Genomic DNA, 23307 nt, shown 5'->3' with positions numbered 1-23307 from the left:
GGGCACCACCATTAACTCAGATGTGCATGGATATAATCTTCAATTTGACTACTGCCCTTCTTCCCTCAGAACATAAATACAGGTTGCTGATTCCACCTCTTAAATATTGCTCTTATTGTTCCATCCCTTGTCTCCTCTGAGTGAGCCTCAGTTCAGCCTCCCTATCTTCTCCTTACCAGAAATGGTTGTGGTAGTCTTCTATATAATCTGCCTGCCTTCAGTCTTCCCCAGTTCGCAATCCAATCCTATAACCATTTTGCAACACAAAATCTATGGTGCCGTTACTTTACTTAGCAACATTCTGTGTTTCTGCCCTGTCTCCATGATAGAATCCTCACTCTTTTTATTACCTTATTATATTATTAATAATTACTGAACACCAACTATTAGGCAGACATTATTTAGGTCCTAGAGATAGAAGAGTACACAAGACAGATCTTTCCTGTGATGCGGATATTAGATTCTCGTGGGGAGAAGCAGACAATAAATAAATACCATGTAAGTAAGAATCTCAGCTAATGATGCATGCTTTGGAAAACACACTATGATGTAGTCAAGTGCTGAGTTAGGCAACCAAGGAGAACTTCACTGAGGAGGTAGGAACTTCACCAAGGAGATGGCCCCAGAGCTGGAGCTCTTTAGGAATCAGCTGCACCTAGATCTGAGAGAAGAACATTCCAGAAAGAACAACAAAAGCAAATGGAACACTATAAGATGGGTCAGAGGAGTAGACAGGTCCAGATCACCTAGGACTTTGTAGGACCGAGTAAGGAATTTAGATTTTACCTAACATTCACTGTCAAAGGAGTGACAGGATATTATTTTTAAAAATCAGCTTTGGGGTACCTGGGTTGCTCAGATGGTTAAGCGTCCAACTTCGTTCAGGTTGTGATCTCATGGTTCATGAGTTTGAACCCTGCATCGGGCTCTGTGCTGACAGCTAGCTCAGAGTCTGGAGCCTGCTTCGGATTCCGTGTCTCCCTGTCTCTCTGCCCCTCCCCTGCTTGCCCTCTCTCTCTCTCTCAAAAAAAAAAAAAAAAAAAAATCAGCTTTACTGTGGTATAGTTTACAAACAATAAAATGTGCCTATTTTAGTATACATTTTAGTGAGTATTGACAAATTTGTATACCCAGGTGACTCCCACAATAAACAAAATATAGAATGTTTCCATCATCACCAAAAGTTCCCTTGTGCCCTTTCCCAATGGTAGTTTTTACACTGATCCATTCCAGTATTTTTTTTTTTTTTGAGTGTTTGTATGGCATGAGGTAAGGACCGAGGTTCATTTTTCCCCGTATGGATATCCAGTTGTTTCAGCTCTTTTTCTAAAAAAGACTATCATGTCTTCAGTGGATTATCTTGCCTGCTTGTCAAAATCAGTGAATCTACTTGTAAACTCTTTATTCTGTTCCACTGTTTATGTCTACCCTTGTGCCAATACCATACTAAACTTTCTGTCTGCCTCATTTATCTTTACATCTGCACTGCCTGAAGTTATCCCTGACAATGTTACTGAATACATGAATCTCTCTCTAAAGGCAGAAATAATTATTCCAATTCTGCAGACAATAAAACTGAAAAGGTAAATAAATTAGGGGTGATAAATCAGCTTCAGGCCATATATTTCTTCAGTGGGAAAGACAAAAGAGTTTTCTTAGTGCTGGAGACTTCCATACTCCCCTGTGGACTTGAGTGCCTTCCTGCCCCAGGAAGGCCAACACATTTTTCCACCAGCAAGAATTGTGGTCTAAGGGAGATAGCATGGGTTGCACCAGCATGACACACACCCTGTTATGACTTTGTAAATGTTTTCTTGGCTAAACTTGTGGTTTCCTTTTAACAGGGAAGTTGTAAAGCTGATCTGTTCAGTACAGAATGGTTAAGAGCATGGCCTCAGGTTGTAGGTAGACTGGCTCAAGATCTGGGATCTAAACACTCTTACTGGCTACGTGTTTCTGGCCAAGACCCCACCAAGTACAGGACAATTATAAAGATTCATGATCAAATGCACATAAAGCACTTACATAATGTTCAGCTTGATAAACAATAATTATTAGGATACTGTATATAATAGCATCCTTTGCTGAAATTGTGCTTCTCAAGTTGACTTTTGTTATAGCATTTAAAGGGCATACCTTGTTCTTGGATTTGTTTAATATATTATTGGGTGCCCTCCCACCACCAGAAGCAATTACAAATGATTTTCAGCACTGGGTCCTTTGGCAGGGACTTGAGTCTGAAAATACATGAGCTGTCCCTCTGGGCAGACACTGCACTGAGCATCTTGAGGACAGCGTCTGGAGTCACTCCTCTCTGACCCCCTGATGTCTACGCCAGAGCAGATGCCTGACTAAATAGCTTAGGGGAAAATGAGAGGCAAGACAAAGTATGAAGTAGTTTCTAATAAGTGTGTGTAGTAAATATACTGTAACATTTTTTTCCCCCACAAATAGGAAGAAGGCAACAAGTGGAGGATCACACTAAGGTTTAAAATGCAGAACCCGAGGGGTGCCGGGGTGGCTCAGTGGGTTAAGCCTCCTCCGACTTCAACTGGGGTCATGATCTCACAGTTTGTGAGTTTGAGCCCCATGTCAGGCCTTGTGCTGACAGCTCAGAGCCTGGAGCCTGCTTTGGGTTCTGTGTCTCCCTCTCCCACTTGCTCTCTCTCTCAAAAAAAAAAAAAAAAAAAAAAAAAGATTAAAAAAAATGTAAATACAGAACTTGAGAACAGTTTTCAAACAAAGGCTGGCTGCTGTGGTTTTCTACTTTCACACACATTGTGCCAGCAAGAATGAACAGGATGGAACAGTCTCCTCTTCTATATTTTAATAATGTCTGTGGGCACTTTGGGCTAGAAACACAGTAACTGTTCCAGAGCTTAACTAGTTCCCTCAGAGACCCTGGCAGGCATGGAGTGGGGGTAGGGTGGGGGGCAGAGGTCTTGCTTCTATTGCAGGGATTTCAGTTAACAAACTCATTCCTCCCTCCCCCATCCACTCCCATCCTTTCCCACTTTGAAAAGTTACCAAGGCACAGAAAGTACAATGTGTAATTTGTAGGTTGTTTGTGTCAGTGCATTTTTGCTCTAAAACTCTCTGTGAACATTTATTTTTGAAAACAGAGTGTTTAACTCATCAACGTTAATGATTTAAAAGGTTTTAGTAGGAATTCACCAGATCTCATACCATGCCCTTTCAGGTCATTTTTTTTTTTTTTTTAAGTATTTTTTAGGTATTTACTTGAGTATTTATAGCTGGGCACACTGCTAGGGGTCTGGGACAGGGGGTAGGGTGTGAGAGTGCTACAAAGCTCAATAAGCCATAGGCCATGTCCACTTAAATCTACGAGGGAGAGAGATCCAGCTGATTTCAGTATGTTCTCCAGGTGCAGTGAGCTTAGGGGTGGGTAGGCAGAGGAGGTAGAAGGCTGATCTGGGTGAGGAGGCTTGGAGGAGATGTTTGTTGATAGCCTGCCCAGCATGCATTCCAAATCCCACCTTCCCCCTTCCTACAAGCCTCCATGGCTCTCACAGCCTTCCCAGTTCTAATCTTCCACTGCACCTGCAGCTTGTACCAAACTTTTAACACTCCTCCTTGGCATATGATCTTGCATTTTTTAGTTCTGTGTTGAGGAAACTTCTTTTCAATTGCAAGGAGAGCTCTTTCATGGCAGAAACTCTGGCATATAGCTCTGTAAAGTATCCTTAATACTGGGCACCCACAGTAATGTGCACACATGTGCTGCATGAAGCCACACTTTCTTGAAATTCAATGGCAACTGTTTCAGAGTAAACTCACAATGTGTTACCAGAAGAACATAAAGACATCATGTCACTTTGGGCACTGGAGAAATATTCTACAAATGTACTCTGTGTAGCTTGTTGGATTTTACAGACAGCATGGCGAAAAGTTCAGTTAATAACACTATAACATTGTGAGAGACATTTTAGCCACCAAAGAATAAACCACGAGTACTATAATCCAGCAGCTTAAAATGCAGTCAGTCCTTCAAAATACAAGAACAAAGGCCACAGAGTCCAAAACCAGGGTTTAACAAAAGCTACAATGGACAAATTGTTAAGCTTCATGTGTTTGCTCATGGCCTTTGGGAAAACTTTCATAGAACACTTATGTTCTATAAATAAAACAAAAGAGAAAATATTTAGCAAACATCTAATGTCCTTTTTTAATTCAACCTCTTCCCTACTTCCCGATTGTACTTCATCTTAAAAACGTGTAATAAAATGCTTTGTTGGATCTTATTTTTGTTTCTTCACCTATAATAAAACATGACTATTGACCATGTATTTCTGGAGTTGGGAGGAAAAGGGCCCCTTGTTTAAGGGTGTTTTGGACTAAATGAATATACATTATTGTTTTTTCTTGGCACTGTTCACGCTGGCATTTCCTCATCAACTACGATGAGTAATTTTATAGTTACATAACTGGATTTTGTAACAACATCTACTGAGAGTTATCACTTTTTTCATTTGTACACAAATGAGGCCATAGGCACGAAGGGTGCCTTTTAGTTTAAAGCACACTCTTGACAGGTTTCTACTCATGAAGCAAGAAGAAATCCCAACTTCATGTGAAATGAAGAGGGACACTAATATACTCATTACATCATAAACAATAACTTTTTAAAACTGGTAGCCAACTGAGGCCATTTTGGTTATGGCCCAATTTTGGACTCCCCTAACTTTTTTAAAGATCAACATATACTGAGTTTTTAGGTAGTTAAGGTGGTGTCTGAGTATGGACTATGAGAATCCAAAGTCAGAAAGTCCAAACCATTTGTAGAAAAAGAATGTTCCTGTAGCAATTACTACTGTCCAGGATCAAATCATTTAAGTGCTAAATCCACTACGTTTTATCTCAATGTCCATCCAGTCATATTGCAAAAAGATTCATACTGTCTTTGTTTCTTCCTTATGAATGGTCTAAAATCTATTTGTGTAGAGATCCTTGATGCCTCTAATAACACAAAGATAATTCCTGACTCAGGTGGCAAATGTGATCATTACATGAAAGTATGTAAGAACACTGTCTTTGGGTTACTTTTAGAAGCACCCAGACAGGTCAGTTCAATCCAAATCAATACACATTAATGGAGAAATTTTTCTGTGCCAGGCACACTGCTAGGGATGAGGAATACAAAGTTAAGACACAGTCCTTACCCCCTGTCATCCACAAATCTAGTGGGGGAAGAGAGAAATTGGCAACAGTTAAAGACAATGTGATAATTGCCCCATCGGAGAGAGGCCAAAGATCTGCTGGGGTACAAGAGAGGAGACCCAAGTGGTCTGGAAGGGCCAGGAAGAATAATCTATAAGAAGTGGCCCTTTAGTTTAATAACAGAAGAATTCACTAAGTAGGCCAAGGAGAGAAGCTGACCCAAAAAGGAGGAAAAGCATATTCAAGGAAATGCTGAACGGAGAGAACCTGACACAACTGGGGAAATACAAGGAATTAGGTACCACTTGGTGGTATGCAGCAGGGGGAAGGTCGGCTGGTCCAAATAATGAAGGGAACGGTATATAATACCACGGATGGGGTGCACTCACAGGTTTTGGAAGGGGGAAGTGACATGGCCAGTTCTGTGTTTAGAAAGATCACTTTGCTCAGAGTGTGGCTGATGATGGAGAGGTGGCTAGGGGCCTACTATAATATCCAGGAAGGACAGAAAGAATAGGGCCATGGACTAAAAGCAGTGGGGAAGGAAAGACGTGGGCAGATCCAAAGGAAGTACAGGAATTAGAAAGTACGGGACTGAATGACTGCCTGACTACACAGCAGGTGAAAGTAACCCCCAGCCCTGTGGAGTAACAGTGCCTATGGTCACACCAACAGCTCTCTGAAGAAAGGAGTGTTTCGTTTGCTAAGAACCAGTGCCTGGCACTGCGTGTGGAATCCACATGAACACACGAGTTAGGAATTTCAACCAACAACTCCCTGGGGCTGCAATGCCCGGTCGCTTTTACACTTGGATGAAGGCCTGTCTGCTGGCCGTGTGGCTGAGTGGAGCCCGTGGTGGCCCTTGCCTGTTCCACTAACCTCTCCTCCTGCCTTCTCTCTCTCCTGGCCTTGCAAGTCCTGGCTGATGGAAGGTCTGTGAAGGCAAGTGACAGCAGTGACACTTAAATTTACGAACTGTCACAAACTGAGAGCTACACGGCTGCATATCATGGGAAGAAGTAAGGCTGTTTCATGAAAGCAGCTGGCCCCTGGAAGGAAAAAGAGACAAGAGGCTTCATGGCATTCTTGGCACACCCTTTGTCTATTAACTGCATGGCATTAGGATAATTTACAGCTACTTACTGAGTAGTTCTACTGAGTAGAACAAGATATATACCCTGACTTGCTGGACCGCTGTGAATGGCCACCGGATGAGCTCTTTAAGCTCACTGGAACAATTCAGAAGGAGCTAGAACAAAAAGGTCTCAATCCTGTCTTATCAACTGCACTAATGATAAGGCCTCTACAGGATTTTATGCTTTGTTATTTTTTCTATACACCAAAGGCACATACTTTTCAAAAACTGATCTGTTTTAAATCACAGTTTTCCAAACCTGAAAATGAACTCTATGCCGAGAGATGCCATCTTTGTAACGCTTTATTTTTGGTGGTGTGCAACATTAAGAAACCACTCTTGGATCTTCATCACAATTTTCCTACGTGTATGTTTTTCTGATTAAAAGCAAGGCTGATATAAAATAAAGTTCTCGGAAATATAATGTTTAAAAAAAGAGGACGAGGGAGAGAACTACAGTAAAGGTTTTCCTACACAGATACGATTAGGCAAGATAGAAACGGGTCTATCATACATATTTGTTCACATCACTGGAATATTAGAGCTGGAAAAACTTAGATGTCTTTTTATAAAGGTTTTCCTTTATGCAAGATGAGGGAGGCCCAGAAAGGATGAGCGACTACCCAGGGTCACACGATTGAGTGGCTCAGAACCAGGATAAAAAGCTCATGCCCAGAATGGGCCTGAATGACCTCACAGTCTCTTGGTTCCAAAAAGGCACTGCTTGACTTGTCCCAGTGGTCGAGACCTGCATTGAGCGCTATTCTAATCACAGTATATCTTTTGGAAGAGTTTACTGATGCTTCAGTGAATATTTAGTTTCTTCAAATTCTCATTCTAAGTGAATAGGCTAAAACAGTTTTGGGCCCAATGAATGCAAATCCTTAGTTGATCAGAGAGATATTTCCTCCAAAATCTGATGGTCCAGGAAATAAACCCAACCTGGGAGATGAGTACAAATAGGACAGATGCACTGGTGGATGGTGCCTTTGTGCTACCAGCCCAATACCAAAAACACGTTACAACACCGATGAAAGGTTTAAGGCACTGTCTTGGCATTGTTTTTTTCAACCTCTGACACACTCATTATCAGATTTTATACACATATAAAGCCCAAAGCTGGTTCAGAAGTACCTGTTTCTGTCTTTTTCTTCCTGTCCCTGTCACTACTTTTTCCAGTATCTTCTCCCTTTAAAAAAATGTATCCTTTCATGGGGCGCCTGGGTGGTGCAGTCGGTTAAGCGTCCGACTTCAGCCAGGTCACGATCTCACGGTCCGTGAGTTCGAGCCCCACGTCAGGCTCTGGGCTGATGGCTCAGAGCCTGGAGCCTGTTTCCGATTCTGTGTCTCCCTCTCTCTCTGCCCCTCCCCCGTTCATGCTCTGTCTCTCTCTGTCCCAAAAATAAATAAACGTTGAAAAAAAAAATTAAAAAAAAATGTATCCTTTCAAAATATTTTCCCTACTCACTTGGAGTGTGTATATACAGAGATTCCTATTTTCTTTCTAGAACAATTAATTTATGTCACTGCTAATCTATAGCACTATTTCTGCCAACTTTCAATTCTTGTTTTCATTTCATCTCAAGCCCATTTCCTCAGAACTTCCTGATATATTAGTATATTAAGCTAGAGAGAAGCCAGGCAGGGCATCTGGTAGCCCGGACACATCGATGAGTGCGAACGCTTCTCTGGCCTGGCAAACTGACCAGGGGATCCATGGTACCAGGGAGATACTTTATCAAGGTGCTGACCCCTCGCCGCCTGCCTGCAGATCCAGGCTGGCCAGCACTCCACCTGAACAGAGGCAGCAGACACATGTCCCCAGGCAGCCTGCACAGCACGCTGTTGCATCAATCAGGAGGCAATCTTCTTACCGGGCTTTCCTAAATAGGATATACACTTAGAGGCAATTGCAAACAATTACATTTTCTTGTGGATTCTGGTATACTTTGTAAACTCTTAAGGCCTTGATAGTGAAAGCACCTTTCTCAGTTTCCCACTTGACGGTACAGAGACAGCTTCCCACCTGGCCAAATGTAATGCACTTGTGGGCAGTTTTCCATAGACATGATATTACAAAGCGTGGTTGATGACGTTGTGCTTGGACAGCCAATGATAAAGCTATTTCACTTACTATGAGTGTGAAGGATAGCATTAATAGGACCCAACTAAGACACAGAGTGATGTCTAATAGGAATACATCCAGTGTCCAAGTGATAGCCTCTTCCCATTGGTCTCCTGGTAGCCAGAGAACTGAGATCATAACTTTGCCCATACTGAGCAAAGGGGTGGAATTAGGTTCCTAGGATAAGAAATGGGATGGGCCCTGTGGTTAAGGTTGAGAACGGAAACTTTGGGGTGAGGTGTGAAGCACGCACCAGTTAAGCACTTTAGGACTGATTAAAACCCACAAACTCCTTTCCTCAGATTTGCCATTAGATGACCTCTGGGAGTCAGCTGATCCCTCTGAGCTTCTGACCTGCCTCTTAGGTCCCTTCCTGTCTACCAGTCTATGACCATGACAACCGGGAGTGGGACTGGGGCTGGCCAAGAGATGGAATGATGAGCGGTGGAGACAAGAGGGAAAGAGCAAGGAATGTTTGTGTTCGATGAAGATCCCACCACAGAGAATTCAATCAGGGCAAAGAATTGTGATTGCCATGCCATTTGTGACTTGGTGACGGCTCAGATACCAGCTTGTGTGTCATATATCACACGGTAACTTGTTCTCCGTAGGGAATGTGACTTCTTGAGTGTTTCTCACATCCTAAGCAATATAATGAAAAAGAAACAGACTCAAGCTCCCAGGGCCTTTGAGTCTTCCAGCCACACCCTTCCCACACTGCTGAGAATCAGCTCAGACTCCTGTAGGGCTATACCACTTGGAGAGGGCTGGTTGAGGTAGACCAGAGTGCCCATCTAGGGCCTTGAAATCTTCATTTCACTTGATAATTCACTATAGAAAGGTCTTCTATGTGCTCTTGCAATTTGGGGATATAATCTTTATCATGAAAATTCCACCACAACAAAATGTGATTGTGCTCAAATATATATTGACTGCCCTAGAAACCAGGCATTCATTTCCCCCCCACCCCCGCCACCCTGCCACCGCCACTTTTTAAATGACTACTAACAATCTGTGCGTGGGGAAGCTTCAAAAAAAATTAGAGTGAAACATAAACACTTTTTAAGTTATTACCATGTACATTTCCAAGGGTTCTTCATTCAAGTAATAGCCAGAGAAGGCCTTCCCAGAGCCTCTACAATATTGGACTCCTAGCAGCCTTGCAATCTTCATTTCTGACCTCTCCACCCCTCTCTCACTCCCTGCCAGCCACACGGGGCCCTGCTAATCTTGGAACGTGCCAGGTATACGGAACCCTTGCCCTTACTGTTCCTTCTGTCTGAAACAAGTCCCTAGGATGCCTGCAACGTGCACTCCATACATTTTCTTTCTCAAGTGCCACCTCATCAGCAAGGCCCTCCTTGGTCATCTTAGAAAAATTAGTGTGCTCTGCCCCTACCCCCATCACTCCTTGTCACCTTTACCCTACCTTTTTCTTCAAACCATTAACTACCCTGTATGTATGCACGTGTCTGCTCCTACTAAGATATGAGCTCCTGGTTGGACAGGCTTCTGTGGTTAACACTGTTCACTGTCGCACCACTGTGTCTGAAAACATGCTTTGCTCTTGGCAAGGGCTTAGAGATCTGCTGAGTTAATTTATACTAGTTATGTGCCCTCTCATTTAGACATATTACTAACTTACTGGGCATCTACATTTGCCCTGCATTTCCTGCAAATTCCACCCATTTCTTTTTTTTTTTTTTTTAAGTTTATTTTACTTTGACAGAGACAGAGAGAGAGCACGAGCAGGGGAGGGTCGGAGAGTGAGAGAGAGAGAGAGAGAGAGAGAGAGAGAGAGAGAGAGAGAGAATCCCAAGCAGGCTCCATGCCATCAGCACAGAACCCACCGTGGGACTCAAACTCATGAACCATGAGATCATGACCTGAGTCACTATCAAGAGTCAGACGCGGGGCGCCTGGGTGGCTCAGTTGGTTAAGCATCCGACTTCAGCTCAGGTCATGATCTCACAGGCTGTGAGTTCTAGCCCCGCATTGGGCTCTGGGCTGACAGCTCAGAGCCTAGGGCCTGCTTCAGATTCTGTGTCCCTCTCTTGCTCTGCCCTTCCCTCGCTCATGCTCTCTCTCTCTCAAGAATAAATAAACATTAAAAAAAACAAAACAAAACTTAAGAGTCAGATGCTTAAACCAACTGAGCCAGCCAGGCACCCCTCTACCCATTCTTAGAAATTGTGGGTAACTACGTCTATTCCTCACCATGAAACTGACTTTAAAATATAAACCAATATTTCTCTAAAGGTCGGTCAGTCTTCAGAAACACATCCTTCCTTACACAGAGCCCTGAGAGGCTGAGCTGCTCCAAACACAGCCTATGAGCAGAGGCTGAGGGAATCTGGTCTGTCAGAGGACTTGGAGTCACTGTCTGACATGAGTAATGTATCTGGAGACTGTTTTTTTTTTTTTAATTTTTTAATGTTTATTTTTGAGAAAGAAAGAGAGAGAGAGAGTGAACGTGGACAGAGGAGGGACAGAGACAGAGGGAGACACAGAATCTGAAGCAGGCTCCAGGCTCAGCTGACAGCTCAGAGCCCCATGTGGGGCTCGAACCCATGAACCCTGAGATCATGACCTGAGCTGAAGTCATGGCTTAAACGACTGAGCCACCCTGGTGCCCCTCTGGGGACTATTTTCTATGCCTGAAATACACATTCTTTTTATTGTGGAGATGAAAAGCAAACGCCTACTTAATTTATACCTCAAAATGTCGAAACCATCCCTCACTTCTTATCTCTCCATTTGTTTGATTAAGTCCATTCAAATTCACAGTGTAGGAACTGGATTACCCGGGGTTTCTTCTTTCAGCAGAGTAAAATTTCATCTATTTGAAAAAATATGCTCAATAACTGAAGAAGGTGGTTAAAAAAGCTTTTCCTCCTTCCTCCTTTACCAGCTTATTAACACAAAGTGGAATTGCATAATGAATTATTTCTCTGAATCACGTATGCCAAGTGTGTTTCATAGACACTAAGAACTGGATCTTAGTGAAAAACAGATCGGGAGAGATCCTGTAATTCAAACTCGATTTGATTTGTTATTAAGAGCGCAGCAACAATGTCCTTTATGCTCATCTAGCATTCATGGTTCATGAAACAGTCCCACAGAAGGTATCCCATCGGAGTCTCCCACAGCCCCAGGACATGGGCAGCCCCATACTGACAGTGCAAGGGCAGAGCCCACGAGTGGAAGCCCCTCACAGGACCTCATCTTCTCTCACTCCAGGGCCCTGGTAACCCATGCGCATCTATCAGGAGTGAATACCACAGCTTGGCCAAACTGTCTAAATGCCATAAGTGCCCAAACGGTCATCATGGTTGTTCAAAATGAATACTTTCAAAATATTGATAATTGTTTTAAAAATTATTATTTAAAAAGTCTGGACGTAAGAGCAGTATCTTTCAAAATCTGGTTGAATTTGAATAATCTTCTAGTTGAGTTTAGTGCATATCCTAAGATCAATCTTTCTCCTTCAAAGTTAAGTGTTTTTCAGTGTGACAATATGGAAAATTACCTTAACTAAACAAACACACAAACCAACCACACCCCCCCCCCCCGCCCCCAAACAAAAAAAACAGAAGAAAGTTGAAAATACGGATTCATTGACTGCCACACGGGACTTCTGAAGAAAGCTTTGCCATTCTCTCAGCTTTGACGGAAAGAGGCCCTGAGCACACTTGCCAGATGTCCTTAATGATTTCTCACCTCTGCAGTCAGATCCATCTAAGTGATAAAAAATTAGGGGCCGGTTATATCAATAAGCTGAACTCAAAGTATTTATGAGGCCACTATTATCAGTTTAGTACCAACTGCTGTGGGGATTTAAAAAAATTTATTTAAAGGCCAGTTCTTTACCCTAATGGTGCTCAGAATCTTGGTGATTCTTGCATACAAAGCAATATATAATTAAGCACTAAACTGGGTAAATACCACAGAAATTCAGAGGAGGGGCAGCTGGAAAGGTCACAGAATGTTCCCTGGGGTTGGTCAAATCCTGCAGGATGAAAAAAGGAGACAGGACAGTTTTCTCAGCAGGAGTTATGGCTTAGTTTAGACAAACAGCAATGGAAATAAACATGGCATGCCAATTAAAAACAATAATCAATGCTATAGTATGTTTTCACAAGGCTCATGCAATGGAGGATCTGATGTGCATCCCCATCTCGAGAACTCGGATATTAGGGTGCTCCTCCAGAAATTATATTAAAAAGGGGCCTTTAGGTCTGATTAGGAAAAATGATAATGAGGGCTCTGGGACAGTTGATCCATTACTTACAAAGTAAATCTAAACACAAGTGAAAGAAGAGGAGACAGCCAGAGCATGGAGACAGGGATGAGCTGCCCTGGGAGGGCAGGAAGGAAGCAAAAATACACTATAGGTCCAGGGTTCAGTTGCACAAGGAGTAATGTTCTGCCCTCAGTAAAGTATTGGTAATACTCAAATGTTTTCTGGCAATTAACTTCAAGGTCCTCAAAAGTGTTTTAAGATGGAGAAAACTAGGTTATCTTTGGGAGGTCTAACAAAAGAAAGTAATCTAGGGTTGTTCAAACCTTGAAGGAAAAAAAAAAAAAACTTCCCTCTGACCTGGGACTGATATCGGGCATGGCAAAAAGGTGGGTGGGGAGAGGGCAAGAACAGAAGTACAGGCATGATTAGTAGCAGCAGTACAGCCCAGCACCTGGCTTTGGTAGGGAGGCAGAAATCGACTAAGTGAAGTTAACAATAGCAGCTGAGAAGCAAGAAAGCTCCATGTTTACCAGATGTTTGATCCCTCCCATGGCCATCCTGGGGTGTGAAGACCCAGAAGGAAGTCCTGGGTGAAACTGAGAGCCAAACACTAATGCAGTCTTTAGGCAAATACATCCCCACGCTGAGGACCAGGGAAAGTGGGTTTTGCATCTTTAAGAAAACATAGTCCCTATACATCTACTTACTTCTTTACGGGGGAGCTTGGCCACTGAGAAGAAAGGAATTAACTGGTCAACTTCAGATGGTTCCCACTCTCACAAATATTATAGAGCTCTTGCTAGTTCCAAGAGGGTACAGAAAGGTGTAGACGCTGGAACAGAACATCCCATCTTCTCTAGGAGAGGGGCTGCTTTAATGAGCTGATGAGAATGATGTGAATTATCCCCAGTCTGGGCCCTCCAGTCCTGAACCAGAAGGGACCCATCAATGGGTAATTCTGGAGCACTTTATTCCAACCCATTTATTTCCTTAAGGAGCACCCAGCTTTCCCTTCCACTCTTCCTGGTACCATCAGCCAACTCAAATCCTCAATGGAAGGGAAAGATCTTGAATTAAATTTAAACACCTGCTCAGCAAACTTCCTCTTTTGCACGGATTACAGAGTCAACTTCAGCCCAGCCTCTAAGACAGTTGCCTTCCAATGCAGAATTAGGGAAGTCTACCCCACGTCAACATGTCAACTTGGTTTCAGTCTCATTAGCATCCCCAAATCCTTCTGCCCAGAAGCTGATGAACCATCAGGGAATCAATTTCTTCTTTCTCTGATGCCTCCCTTACAAAGTACATGCCCTGCAAAGAAATTCTGATTTCTTCCTTCACACACAGCTCTGCGTTTGGGCTTTCCTGCTCCTCTGCGGCTTTAGGTCTCTCTGGTTAAACACACGCAGTGGCAGTCAGTCCCTCTGGTCCTGCAAAGTCTGGTGCTCAGCAGGAGAACCCTTGAGACAGTATGCCTTCCCACACTTCTGCGGTACTTGACACAGATAATGCAGTCATGTGGGAGCTGCTTCAGATGCCTCCTTTCCTTCCCTGCCCACATGACTATCACATCCCTGGTTTGTCCCAGGTTTATGTGCTCATCATCTCTGACAGGCACCACCCTAGCAGACTCCTTCCTCACTGACCTGCCTTTAGTCTCACCTGCCTCCGATCCACATTCTATGTTGTTGCTGAAATCAGCTGACTATAAAAGATCTGACTTAAAACATATTCGATGTGTTTGTCAGCAGTATAAAACTAATGTCCTCGAAAGGACATACATGATCCTTCATGATCTGACTCCTATCCACTCTTTAACTGCACCTCTGGAGTTTCCCCTGGCCCTCCCCTTTCCTGAGCTTCTTGTATTCCCCACAGCACCTCTGTGCCTCCAGCTGGCCATACTTTCATATCCTTGCACATCTGGCAAACCCCAACTTGGTTTTCAAGTCTTGGTTCAAGATCCCTCCAGGACTCACCCCAGATAGCCCTGGACACCCCTGTTTTCACTGACCTTTACCCATACCTTCATATTTTTTCTGCAATTATTTTTGTGCACATCTGTCCCCAAATTAGATAAACTCTCAGGTCATCAGTATTTGTTGAATGGATTGATGAATTAATTAGAGTGGATGAGAGAAACTTCTGAAGATACAGATTTGGAGATATTGGTGTATGGGCCAGTGGTACAGTCACGAGGGAAAATAAATCACCCAGAAAGAACATAGAAAACCACAAGACGAAAAGACCAAGGTTATAATTTGGAGAAAAGAAAGACAAACCCTCAGAGAGAGAGAGAGAGAGAGAGAGAGAGAGAGAGAGGAAGACACAAAATCTGAAGCAGGTTCCAGGCTCTGAGCTGTCAGCACAGAGCCCGACGTGGGGCCCGAACCCCAGACTGTGAGATCATGACCTGAGCCGAAGTCGGACACCAAACCAAATGAGCCACCCAGGCACCCCCTCTTATCAATTTTTTTCTAACATATAGTTTAGTTTGAATTCAGAGCCACTCTTGTAACACTAAGGTGGATTTCTTCAGTTTAGGTTTTCTAGACACATAGAGATGTCAACTGAACCAGACTAGAAGTTTTTATACGACAGAAATTAAGCCCTTGTACTTAAGAGAGAGTGAATAAATAAATATGCTTGGAAGGAATGACTGAATTTCTTATATTTTTAACACAGAAGTTCGGTCATCTAGGATCATACTATCATCCATACCCTGGCCAATATGGAGCCCATGGCAAACACTGCGAAACATGGCCAAACATGGCCATTTTCCCGCTAAGCCTGCAAAAGCCCACAACACCCCACAAGCTACTAGCAACTGGTCAGAGCTGGCCAGGTGACTTGAGACAGTACATCATCTCAAGTTCACTGCATTAGACTTGAGCTTTCCTAGTCCTCTGTTGGTGTCTGCATGGTACACAGCCAGCAGAGCAGCCGTCTGCTAAGAGGAAAATGGGCGGAAACAAAGTAGTTAAAATGTGACTTAGCCCTTCTGCTTTTTACCTTTAGGACCTTCCATTACAGACTGAACGAAAGTTTCTTAAGCTAATGATTTCACACACACACACACACACACACACACACACACACACACACAAATGCCATTGTAGGTCAATTCAGAGAAGTGAATTACAGAATATGCTACTTCCCGATATCTGTCACTGACCACCTCTGGCTAGACACCTTTGTTAAATGGCTGTATGAAACTCGGGGTTTAGCCATACATTGCTTTTTTAGGAAGATAAATCTGGCAGTAGTCTGTTCTTGCATGTTCCTGTTTAAAAATGCTTAGCTGGTGTCCCATTGTTTATCTGTATGTAATAGGATAAAATCCAAACTCCCCTGCATGGCATCAACTTCACCACGAAAGGACAATTACATTCTCCTTTTCCTGCCTCTGTTCATTATTCCATCATACCAAGTCTTCTTCTTTTCTATGACACTAAGTTATAAATAAACTTGGTGACTGTAACATACAAATGTATTACCTTTCAATTATGTGGGTTAAAAGTTCAAGATGGATCCTACTAGGCTCATCAGAGAGTTGGCAGGGCTGGGTTCCTTCTGGAAGCCTTAGAACAGCATCTGTTTCCTTGCCTTTGCCAGCTTTTAGAGGGTGGCTGAATTCTTGATTTGTGGTTCCCTCACACCTTGAAAGCCAGTAATGGCCAGTTGAATCTTTTGCACATGGCATCCCTCTGACACTGACTTCTGCTTTCCTCTTCCACCCATACAGACTCTTGTGATTACACTGGGCCTCCCGAATAATCCAGATAATCTCTCCATCTCAAAAGCTTCAACTTAATCACATCTGCAAGGTCCCAGAGTGGACAGCTTGGGGGGGGGGGGCATTATTCTAATTACCATACTGGTATTCCCTCTGCCTGTAGAGTTATGTGTCTGCTTAGAAGACTTCCACCCAAATTCCTCAGGAATTCCTTAAGCTCCTGTGGAAATGTCACTATTTTCATGGGGGCCTCTCTTCCTCCAACCCAAGAGGCTCATTTCTCTGGTCTCCTCAGTCGCATGTACAAATACCTCTTCCTGAAGCACTTACCTCACACTAGAGTTTATTTGTCCTCCAGTATGTGTCTCTGACTAGATTCTGAGTCACTAAGTCTTATTTGTTTCTGCAGCCCCCGGGGCCTACCTATTAAAGGCTGTGGGGAAGAAAAATGAATGTTATATTTTAATGAGTGAAGACCTTGGGTGGAGGCAGAGGCAAGAAATATGTTTGGAGTACAGCTTAGAAACTAGTTCTGACAGCTCTGAACTGGGTCTTATCACATCATCAACCAAACCCCTTAATCCTTTAACCATTCCAGGGAGGCACTGTAGCAAACTTAAACCATTTGCATCTAGGGATATTTCTAACTTTAATGTGAATTGACATGGATCACAAAATGTTAAATTTTTAGTGTCTTCCTGGGCATGGTTGGAAAAGGGCATGCTGCACCCCCAGTGCTTGGTCAGGTTAGGGAAGTGATGCTATCCGAGTGATTTCTGAATTTCAAAAAAATGACACTCGTCTAACAAACCTGACTGTACTACGTTGGAGGTTAAAAGCAACTTTGCCACAATATTTATTTGGTATTTCAGTATCTGGAAGCTCTTGCATTAAAAAAAAAAGAAGAACAAAAGCTCCAATTAAGCAAAGTTGAAATAGCCTCAATTATTTAAATCGCAAGCCAAATGAGAGGTTGAATAAATTATGGTCACACGAATAGGGGGATATCTATTTTTTTGAATGTTTTATTTATTTTTTGAGAGACAGCATGAATGGGGAGGAGCAGAGAGAGAGGGAGACACAGAATCCGAAGCAGGCCCCAGGCTCCGAGCTGTTAGCACTGAGCCCGATGCAGGGCTCGAACCCACAAACGGTGAGATCATGACCTGAGCCGAAGTCGGATGCCTAACCGACTGAACCAACTGGGGGGGGGGGGGGTGGGGAGGAGGGGAGAGGGATATCTATTTTAAAGGCCAATAGTTTGCTGTGAATCTCCAATGTCACTAACAACACAGTACAGTATAGAAATCTGAAGACATGGAAATAAAATGAAAAATGACATGCCTAACAGTTTAGCTGGAAGAACCCAACAGGGACAAAAAAGAAGCAATTATCACCTGTTTCCTGACTGGAATACAAAGTCTACCCTCCTATTTTTTTCTTCATTAGTAAAACCCTTCATTTTCTTCGTTAATAAGACCCCTCTTCAACCTAACTCCTGTCAGCTGTGTTCATTTTAGTTTAGGGGACTCCATCCTCTGGTGGAATCCCTGAAGCCAGAAGCAGTGCTTCAACGTGCCTCTTGTTAAATTTCATTGTTTTTTCTAACCTTGAAAAAATGAGATGTTTGGATCCAGAAGAGTCCTACTGATCTGCATTAGAGCTTACATTCACCAAGAGGAAAACTAAAACCTTGCTGCTTCCTCTAGGTCAAGAAGAGCCCAAGGCTAAGGGGAGACATGACCAACTTCCATTGGGGAATGCAGCCAGAGAACACGACCTGTGTACTGGGTAAGTTGCACATATACTCAGTACTTCATGGCAGACTTTAAATGTGATGCATTTTTATAGAAAAGGGAAGTACAATTCTCAATATTTGCGCTTTTTTCTTTCAAACTTCTAAATTTTTCTATGAATGTATTTAGAAGTACATTTAGGAGCAATGAACACCACCAGCCAAACTCTTTGGCTAACATGGAGGAAATTGGTAGAAATACTAATCATATTCCTATTGTTGTTGTCTGGACATTTCAAGCCTTCCCTGTTCTTAAATCTTGCTTATGTATAGGCAAAAGCATAAAGCCCACTGGGGAAATCACTCAGAGTATCTGGAATTAGAGCTGGAGCCATCTCAGGCCAAAACAAACATTAAAGGCTATTCACAAACCAATGAACAGTCAATGCATCTCCAAAGCATATTAAGGTCTGTCAAGAATGCAAACAAATTTTATAATAAGCTTAATAAAACAACTGAACCTACTAAGTGGTACTTATGGAAATAGGCTTGAGAATATAGCCTTAGAGGTAGAACTGGTTCCCACTAGAACAAGAATTGTTTACCTTGCTCCTATTAAATCCAATAATCCAAAGAGTGGTAATGGTACCAACTGTTTTAGGAAGAACCAACAGTAGAAACTCCAGTGGGATCTACAAACCGCATTTTTCTGTAAAATGCCAGTAGAACCGCATCGTTCTAACGTTCTCTTTTCCTAATATAAATCTTTTTCCATCTTTCATTTCATCCTGAACAATCTTACTATGTTCAGCATAGTAGCAACTGAAAAAAAAAATGTGTTTCATCTAGAAGCAAAAGTGAGAAACCTTTACAAAAAACACTGAGCTTCTCCAACGCTAGATTTCCAAGTTCTTAATATAAGCTAAGATAACGCAAAATAAAGACTGCCACTGTAACCAAACTTTTCTGCTACCAAGTATCCTTAAAAACAAGGACAATTCAACCATAATAGATTATTTTCTACAGCGTGAGCAGATAATGGACCTACAAACATTCTTCCTTTTTTGCTGGCTTGCTTTATAAATCTTGCAACTTGCAAGCTCAAGTTGTTTTTGGAGGCGAAGGCAAGTTAATGGTCGAGCTTAAAATAAATAGGCTTTGCAATTACTTTTTTTTTTTTTTTTTTAAACCAACGAAGCACGTTTCCCCATTCCACGCCATGAAGCAATTCGATGTCAACTTGCTATGGAGTCAAATGCGACAAACTCCGAGAGCTCCAGTCGCGAGGCGGCGGCTTGCTGCACCCACAGCTTCCCGCACTCCTGCAGCATCAGGACGCGGCACTCTCTCGGCTCTGGGCGCAGAACCCAAACTCCCGGCCTCCCGGCCACGGGACAGTACACCCTACCCCCGTCCCGGGGAAACTGAGGCACGGTGACCCAAGCGATCTGGAGTCTGGCGAAGGCCCCCGCCGCTGCTTGGCGTTCCAGTGGCCCCGGAGGTTTGGGAGGCTCCTCGGCAGCACACTGTAGACACCGCGCTCCTCACCGTAGGAAGATTATGGCACAAGCCCAAGAGGTGGCTGTCCCCAACCCACCGGCCCCCGGGGTCCCGCCCCGCACGGATCTCGAAGCATCCTGCGACCCCCCAGGAGCCCGCTTCTGGGACCTCGCGGCGCCTCCAGTGCGCAGCCTACGCCTTGGGCTTCGCCAGCCTAAGCGCCCGAAAGTTCCGCGGCCCCAGCGTCCGCAGCGACCCGGCCGCCCACCCCGTGCGGGGCTCCCTGCCACCCGCGCCCAGTCGCCCCATGCTGTCCCGGCGCCCCTGCTAACCTGACGCCGCCGCGCCACTCAGGTGGCCGCCGTGCGCCTCTCGCCATGGCCAGCCTGCGAGCTGTCGCCGCTCCGCGCCCCGCGCCCGACGCCCGGCAGCACCGACTGCGGGCGAGCCGCCTCCGCCAGCGCCTGGCAGCGATGCGGGCTGCGCCGCGGGCGGCCGAGAGTGCGGAGCTTCCCACCTACAGGAGCCGGAGCCGGCCGGTGCCGAGCATGCCCAGTGCGGCTCGCCAGGCGGCGCGGAGGCGCGGGGCCAGGCGAGGTGTAGCCGCCGGGTTTTCGCTGCAGCCACAGGCGCGGGGCGGAGCTGGCGGCGCCGGGCGAACCTGTGGGAGCCACGGGACACGCCCGCAGAGGAGTGGGGCCGGCTGAGGGCGCGGAGTCCCTCATTCAGTTTGCTCATCCTCCCGGGGTGGGACTCCGCCGGCCCCGGGGCCCCGCTCAAGCACGTCATGGGTGTTGCTGGAGCCGAGGGCACTTATTTCCGACGCTGTGGTGCTTGGGCAGCGTGACTGATAATTGTCAGGGGGCAGGGCGCTCCCAGGGCTTCCAGCGCAACTTTTCTGAGCGTCGCGTCGCCTTGTTGTTTAGGGACACCCGGGAACAGGTTTCCTAGGATCCCATCCTGGGATACCGGAGAGAGCCAACGTCCAGCCCCTGAACTTACCGTGTCTCCAAGGCCACCTGTCAAGCCACTTTGCAATTAAAACCTTCGCTTGTCTCCCCGGGTGACTCTGCTGTCAGTTCTAAATCCCACACTGAAGAAGCTGGAAGAAAACACAGCAGGACGTTCACTGGTGGCTTCTGAGAGGTGGGGTTCCAGGGATTTTAAATGTTCCTCATTTTCGATTATTTGTAGGTTTCTATGTTTTCTCTAATGAACGATATGGTGCTTTTTAAAGAAGGTATGTTATTCTAAAATTATTTGTGAGTAACGCCTGCAGAACTTCGGCGGCACGACCCTGCGACGTAGGCAGCGCCCCCCGCCCTCCTCGTTTTCTTTTTAGACTTGGGGGAGACAATTTCTGGGGGCTGGGCCAGGCTCCTCCTCCCCGGCTCCTTTCGGCCCGCCCCCTTGGCCACGCCTCACCTCGATCCTTTTACTCCAGTACCGCCCCTTCTCCTTCGGCTGCTGCGAAAACTAGGAGAGGTGGATTTTCAACACTGACGTTCCCCGTGGCTCTTGTAGCCAGACTGGGCATGTTCCGCCGCCGGGTCAGGGACTGCTGACAGGAGAGAGGCGTCTTTAAGCAACTCTCAATCTCCCTCCTTCTTCTCTCTGTCCTTGGCGAACGAAACAAAGTAGCACCTCCGACCCCCTGCCCGGAGCTCGGACCTGCAAAGTGGGTCAGGACTCGACTGAGCATGCTCAGAACAGTGCCAGAATGCTGCACGCGGCTGCATCTTGTTGCCCAAGGTTGATGTAGCTGCGCTCGCTAGTCACGACCTCGAAGGTCAGGAGGCGGGTGCAAGCGGGGGGGGGGGGGGGGGGGAGGGGGATGTGGCCTTGACACCTGGACACGTCGCCCCTACCCAGGCTGAATTGGGAGGCGGGGGCAGGGTACGTGGGATCTGGCTTATAAGTGACTCAAAGCCTGATTTTTCCTTAAAAGATTGAAATTAGAAATCATATTTTAACATTAGCTTTATGGCATCTCCAATAATCACATATTTTAGCTCTAAGAACTTTTCAGCCCATCTTTCTTTAGAGAAGTGTAAACCTTTTTTCAAGTATTTAATAAGAACTCTTTACATTTGTAGTAGAACCCTAAATTCTCACTTGTTTTATCAAAGATTAAATGTTTGTCCTCACTTTCAAATAATTCCGCAGGATTATATCCCCCCCCCCGCCTTTGGACAATTCTTTGTTCCCTCTGACTCTCCTGTCCACCTCTTTTCAAATTCTCAGAGAATCTGCAGAATACTCTCTTGCTGTCTTAGATAGGCTTGAGGCAAATGTGGGAAACTTGCTCTGAATCCTCTGTTGCAGAAGAGAACACTGAAGTGCAGAAGGATAACAGAGAAGAGATTTTACAGGCTTGTGGTGAATAAACTCAAGAACCCAGAGAGAGCCTTGCAGTGAGCCCAGGTGGGTGAGTGGGATACTTTTCTGTTTTCTGTTTTCTATCTGAGGAGGAGAAAGATAGGCAGGTGATGTTTGGTTTGAGAGTGGGAAATACCCTCACTAAGGGTTGGCTTCATTTCAACCTTTCCCTCTCATCCAGCTCTGGTTCAGCTTTGGCCTGATGGGAGGCACCGTCTTTAGGTGGAAGGTCACTCCTAGGAAGAACCTCACTGTCTCCCCCTAGACTCTAACTTGTGCTGGGGTCCCCCTTATCCCTGAACTTTGAGACTCCATTGTTGCTGGTACCTTCTGAGCACTGCTGTTGATCCCTAGAGACATCCACACCACAAATAGTCTGGCTGGGGAAAAGATGGGTAGGACATCTCTTTAACAGTCCATACTGCTATTCAGATGGGGGAACAAATGAAGCTTCCTGGTCCCCAGTCTTCCATGACACAAACCTTTCTTGGTTTTAATACTTTTCTGACTGTTCCTTCTCCTCTTCTTTCTCCAGGTTCTTTTCCTTTGGACCACTCCATTGTAAGTTTTCTGTCCTATGCCCTCTTCTCTTCGGCTCTCCCTAAGGGTGCTCATCCAGTGCTATGACTGTCAGTGTCAAGGTGGTATTCAGTTGGTGTGTGCATATAGGGCCATGGTAGCTGTTGATTGTCCAATTGTTTCTGGTCCATCAGGTACCTGCTCTGATTGGTCAGTATCTATGCCTCACTATTTGTCTCTACTGGTTATTAATATTTTGAATATTATCTTTACTCCTAACATTATATTCCTCTCCAAATCTCCCTGCGTTCAGACCTTTATATGTCATCTACCAATCTTAATTGCTATGACCCTCGGGAAACTTGAGCCAAATACGTCTCAAAACAGAATTTATGAGCTGTAGTTGTTCTTCTACTTAAATGTCCTAACTTGGCTACTGGTGTGTGCCCCATAAAAATGAATGCTATCCTAGATTCACCCATCTGCCTTTCCTCTGTCATCCAGTGAATCACTGCCCTTAGACATCTCTGAATACAGACCCTCCACCTGCATTGCCTTCTCGGGTCTGTCATCCCTTCTAAATGGGTTCTCTCTCTCTGTGTTGCCTCCAATCTAGCCTTCTTGCCTCCTCAGACTTTTCCTTTTAAGCAAATTATATTTCAGCATATCTGCTAAAAATCTTAAATTGATTCATAGTGCCTTCAGGATAAAGTTTTAAGCATGAACTGGCCCCTGTTTCCCTCTCCAGATTAGTCTC

General features: G+C 44.7%; 1 protein-coding gene and 1 long non-coding RNA gene across 5 annotated transcripts in view; one reads left to right on the top strand and one right to left on the bottom strand.

The window, feature by feature from the left end:
• The window catches only part of MFAP3L (microfibril associated protein 3 like), a 42188-nt gene extending 20990 nt beyond the window's left edge, over positions 1-21198 (bottom strand). Inside the window, exons 1-2 of one of the 2 annotated variants that reach the window (XM_047855018.1) lie at positions 21078-21198; positions 20655-20754 (exon numbers count right to left, since the gene is read on the bottom strand). The gene's annotated coding sequence lies outside the window, so the exon portion shown is untranslated. Of the gene's footprint in view, positions 1-19984; positions 20204-20654; positions 20755-21077 lie in introns of those variants that run through there. The other variant, XM_047855017.1, reaches the window with a different exon arrangement.
• A 49-nt stretch (positions 21199-21247) lies between these two features.
• Positions 21248-23307, top strand: part of LOC125163388 (uncharacterized) — a 31903-nt gene continuing 29843 nt past the window's right edge. For all 3 annotated transcript variants that reach the window (XR_007151438.1, XR_007151437.1, XR_007151436.1), the window contains exons 1-2: positions 21248-21441; positions 21978-22076. This is a non-coding gene — a long non-coding RNA (uncharacterized LOC125163388). The remainder of the gene's footprint in view (positions 21442-21977; positions 22077-23307) is intronic.

Source organism: Prionailurus viverrinus, chromosome B1, assembly GCF_022837055.1.
Source record: "Prionailurus viverrinus isolate Anna chromosome B1, UM_Priviv_1.0, whole genome shotgun sequence".
NCBI lineage: Eukaryota > Metazoa > Chordata > Mammalia > Carnivora > Felidae > Prionailurus > Prionailurus viverrinus.
Note: the sequence above shows the minus strand (reverse complement) of the source record. Positions and strands in the feature narration are given on the sequence as shown.